Source organism: Diceros bicornis, chromosome 1 (assembly GCF_020826845.1).
Source record: "Diceros bicornis minor isolate mBicDic1 chromosome 1, mDicBic1.mat.cur, whole genome shotgun sequence".
Taxonomy (NCBI): Eukaryota; Metazoa; Chordata; class Mammalia; order Perissodactyla; family Rhinocerotidae; genus Diceros; species Diceros bicornis.
In genome coordinates this window covers 47,712,121-47,717,433 of record NC_080740.1, presented here as the reverse complement: position 1 = coordinate 47,717,433, position 5,313 = coordinate 47,712,121, and the positions used below count along the sequence as shown (strand labels likewise).

Here is a 5,313-nt window from a genome sequence, read left to right as displayed (position 1 = left end):
ATTTCAACCAGGCTTAGTTAATATGTTTCTGCATGTGGTCTCTAATAAAGGCAGAAGCAAATGTTTTTTAAATATGTGCTACAGCTAAAGACAAAACAGTGGACAATGACCATATCAGGGAAAATAGTCAGAAAATTCATGAATCAGCATTCAATTTATATTCCTGTGATTAAAAGGCAGATAATTTTAAGGTTAAGCAAAACTACTTTCCTTTATTACAGATATAAATATTTAGAGTATTAATTGAACTTGAGTCACTGCTATTAAATTCCTACGAGCATTCAAAATTTTAATGAAGGCAGAATATTTTGCATTAAATAAACAAATTATTAGCAATGAGAATAGACATTTAAATAGATCCTAAGTCATAAATGTGTTTAGTTTTTCCCTAGATGTAAGTAATAACAAGAACTCCCCCCCCTTTTTTTTTTGAGAAAGATTGCCCCTGAGCTAACATCTGTTGCCAATCTTCTTACTTTTTTCCTTTTTTCTCCCCAAAGCCCCAGCAGATAGTTATATGTCAAAGTTGTACACTCTTCTAGCTGCTCTATGTGGGACGCAGCCTCAGCACGGCTTGATGAGTGGTGAGTAGGTCCATACCCAGGATCCGAACTGGTGAACCCCAGGCCGCCAAAGCGGAGTGTGCTAACTTAACCACCATGCCACCAGGCCGGCCCCCCCTTTTGTTTTGGCCATAGCATAAACATATATTTGTGTGGATCTAAGCTTTAAGGAAGGATTTAGAAATGACTTTAGAAAAAGTGACATCATTGCCATGAATACATTTCATAAATATATATCCAAAATATTTAAAGGGGATGGTTCCTCACATTTTTAGTTATATTTATTGACTTTTCTGATTAGAGAAACTGTTTCTGCTGAAATTCACTATTTATTGCTGACAATGTCTTATTCATTTTCACAGATTCATTTAGAAGGCAATTATTTTAGTAGCCATTTTATTTTATTTTATTTATTTATTTTTTTTGTGAGGAAGATCAGCCCTGAGCTAACATCCATGCTAATCCTCCTCTTTTTGCTGAGGAAGACCCACTCTGAGCTAACATCTATTGCCAATCCTCCTCCTCGTTTTTTTTCCCCCCAAAGCCCCAGTAGAGAGATGTATGTCATAGCTGCACATCCTTCTAGTTGCTGTATGTGGGACGCGGCCTCAGCATGGCCGGAGAAGCAGAGCGTCAGTGGGAGCCCGGGATCTGAACCTGGCCGCCAGTAGCGGAGTGCAAGCACTTAACCACTAAGCCACGGGGCCAGCCCTTAGTAACCATTTTATAGCTGAAGGTACTAAAACTGGAAGGGCATATAAGTCTCTCTCTCTCTTCAGGTAAGGAGGCAAAGTGATTTGCAGAGCAAAGAAGAAAATTTGAGCCTTCTGCATGGCAATGCAATGTTGAAATCTGCCAGGAAACATTGCTCTGTGCTTAATCCTTAAGGTACTTGTATCCATTCAGGCTTGTTTACTATCAGTGGGTGTGTGTGGGGATCAACAATAGGCACGTGGATGTCTAAAAGGAAAAAAGAGCACAGGCTTTACCATGGCCACCTTCATTTCTAGATCCCTTACAGACCGTGGGGAGCAGTGGGGCTAGTGGGTCAGAGACTAGAACTATCAGTTGGCTATGGCACACAGAACCCTTCAAAGTCCCCAGGATATGGGTAACAAGAGGATAGGGGCATCCTTTATCCAGCCTTAGCTCACATTTTCCTGGAGTAAGGGCACCCAGGCTCCTTCACAGATATTATATCAAGTAATTCTTACAGAAGCCCTGCCCGCCAGTTTGTGCCATCATGCTAAACATACTAATGAGGTTGGAGTGATTAGAGACACTATGAAACTCCAAAATCCACACTCTTTTAGGAATAACAAATAAACCTTTAGACTTTTGAGTGGGGAATAGAAAAAGCCCCTTTTACATAGAGTACTAATGATTTATATTTTCATGCCAGGAAGGAAAAATTGACATTTCAAAAAAGACTACGTTGTATCTTAAGGGTTTAGATTCCAACAGGAAGACAAGGGGAAATTTTCTGTCACCCCAAGGCATCCATGCAGGCTTAACTCTCTATAATTTTGATCTTTAAGAGGTCCATTAAGGCAAGATAGTGTTGATAGTGTTCCCTTTCTCCTCCTTTGTGTAAAATCCAGCGAGGAAACCTCAAAGCCTGAGGTGTTGGAGTGTGCGGTAGAGTATGTCACCTCTTGAGACGGGGCATGCTGAACTAAGTTTAGAAGATGAGACTACAGCTCCTCAGGGAATTTTCCACTGCAGCCAACTGACTGCAAATTTGCAATGTGTTCGTGTTATTCAGGGTCTCACTGCCCTCTTATCTCTTTGTCTCCATTGGCACACACACACTAAAGTACAGAAACCCACAAGACACACTCATGTTTGAGCCAGGCCCCTGATCCTCAGAGGACACCGAAGACCTCAGGAGAGGTGGTGCTGAAAGGGGCAATGGAGGGGCCGGGGAGGCAACGGTACATTCATCACAGCTTCCACCAGAAACACTTCTGGGGGAGTGGGTGCAGTTGTTCAAATGTGAATGAGAAGTGGGAAGACTATAACACTTCATTTATGGATTTCACAGCACGGCAATGGGGAAGCAAAAAGATTATTCACAGGAGTCTCACAAAAGTTCTCTTCTAAACAAATTGTATTCCAAAAACATATTTCACCTGAACATGTTGAATAATGGTGAAAATGTTAAAACGGATAGCATTAATTGCTTTGTGTGAGTATAGGATACATATATACACTTATACATAATCTCATAAAATTTCAAACATATAGAAATTCAAATAAAAATACCATAAGTTCAAATAATAGAAACATAGTGTGTATATCAATATGTAAATTCATATATATGAATATATATGAATTATATGAATATAGATTCATATGAATACATGAATATATATGAATATGTATATATATCCTGATTACTCAAGTCATCTTATCTTAAAATTGATAGAGACATCAGCCTCCCTCAAAAGTCTCTTTCTCTCCAGTACTAACCTGGAACTTCCCAACTAAAGGGTAACCAGGAACTTGAAATCTCCTTAACCACCTTACATACTCTGGGATTTTTAAATTAAATTCACAATCTGTATTCCAAAATACAGCATTTCATCAAATCATCCTTTACAATCCAATCCAAAGTGTCACTGCTAACAACAGAGTCAGACAGTAAGCAGGGATACTTTGCTCCCTGAGTGGACGCACTCAGACACACACACACACAGACACATACTCAACTTTGTAAGATGCTCAAGTGCCTTTCCACATTAGGGGTGAGAACACTTGCCCCCTCAATCCCACCACTGGACATTGCTCACCCGTCGGGGAAGAGGGAGAAGAAGCAGGTGGAGGAAGACTGACCGAATATTTACCCAAGAGACTGAGAACGAATCTACAAGTAACACAGATGACCTGGAAGTACCTAGACAAACATTTTCTATTATTAGGCAGAATAAGAAACAGAAGCCATTATATTCTGAGTTCAGAATTGAAAAATAAAGTTGCATTTATTTTGCACACCTCAGATTTATGACTATAAGTTACATAACCAACTGCGAGATTTTTAATTTCATTCACAATATAAGATTCAAACCTAATATTCAGAAACTCTGGCAATACTCAATGGTACTCAAAATACTGAGCTGTACATACAGTAGGAGTTTTGTTGGGTGAATGCAAAGCAGACTGCATTAAAAACTCTTATGCCTTTCAAACAAAAGTTTGGTATATATTTTAATTCATATGCTTGTAAAAGTTACTGTCTGATAGTATCATAATGGTCTTGTCCTCATTGTTTATTTTCAAGTAAATAAAAGGATTAGAGGATATGTTTTCTAGACAAACCAAAGAGACCAAGCAGAATCACTCATGACAAATAATATTTTCTTAAGGATAAACCACCAAAGATATCAGCTAAGAAATACATCTTTTAAATCTGATGTTAGGATTTGGGACATAAAGCATAAACACAGGAATTACTTTGTCATAGGGGAAAATGCAAGTTCTCTACATAAGCAATTAATTCAGATAAAATACAACTGAAATATTTCTGATCTTTCCCAGTCATGTAAAAATAAACTTAAAACGAATTTTCCTCTAATAAAACAAAAATTGACTTTGAACTTCATTAGTAACTTTTATAAACAGAAGTAAAGAATATGATTTTTATTTCAATAAATTCCCATTAGTTATCATTATTATCTGCCAAATCCCAACACAAGAATTAAGGAGGGAAGACTTTAACGAGTTGAACAGATCAACTTTGATAGCAATGTTCAAATTGTCTGAGGGAGAGCATGGATCAAAATCAACTAAGAAGAGAACATACCCACCAGCATAGGTGTGGAGCCATGTTATACTTACCGAGAGTCATTGCCACTGGTGGGGCCATGACATGTCCTCCTAATGCACTAAGGCAGAAAGAAAAAACAATTTCTCATCTATGAAATTCTCAAAGATGTTCTCTAATACTAGTATCATTCTAAATACTTACATATTCTATCCAACTGACCATAAATTGAGTAGCATTAATTTATACAAAACAAAATATACTAAAAAAATCCAATAACTGCATATTTCTTTTACAAAATCACTAAAATTCCAGATCTTAAGATTTATAAATGTAGGGATATCCCTTTGGAGTAGCCCATGTCAGAAATGATTCAACCAGACATTCTCTAAGGATTGAAGCAAGAATCACAGATTCATATAGAAAGCCTCAGTTGCCCCAGTGTAAAAACACTGTTCTATTCTCTTCAACATAGATCTCCATATAAAAAGCAGGGCATTTTTTTTTTTTAATATGGAATGCTTCATGAATTTGTATGTCATCCTTGCACAGGGGCCATGCTAATCTTCTCTGTATCGTTCCAATTTTAGTGTGTGTGCTGCCGAAGTGAGCACAGCAGGGGATTTTTTGAAGGAAAACTGAGCTTCAGACCTTGTCCTGTATTATAATGACCCTGTTCTTGCCCACTGCTCCATTGGGGGAGGGGTTCCCAGCCTGCCAGATTTGCTGCTGAGAGGGCCTCTGATTCAGTCCCTGTTCCAGGATGCATTATTGTGACCTCTTTAAAAAGTGGCAACCAACACATTACCAGAAGGATACCCAACCCTCACTAATAGAAAATAGAATAAAGTCGGAATGATTGGATATAAAAGAGATTTATTCTTATTCAGGCAGAATTGCATTTTCTTCTTCATTCTTGTCTATGAGAACCACAAGGCTCTTACCAAGATTTAGATGAAAAGAGACACTAGTCTTTAGTGTAACCAT

The 5,313-nt window shown here is 38.0% G+C and overlaps 1 non-coding gene across 1 annotated transcript; it reads right to left on the bottom strand.

The window, feature by feature from the left end:
* Positions 1-4,833: 4,833 nt before the first annotated feature.
* LOC131410438 (U6 spliceosomal RNA) lies at positions 4,834-4,940 on the bottom strand. Its single transcript, XR_009221253.1, has one exon. It is a non-coding gene; the product is annotated as a U6 spliceosomal RNA (small nuclear RNA).
* Between the last annotated feature and the right edge of the window lie 373 nt (positions 4,941-5,313).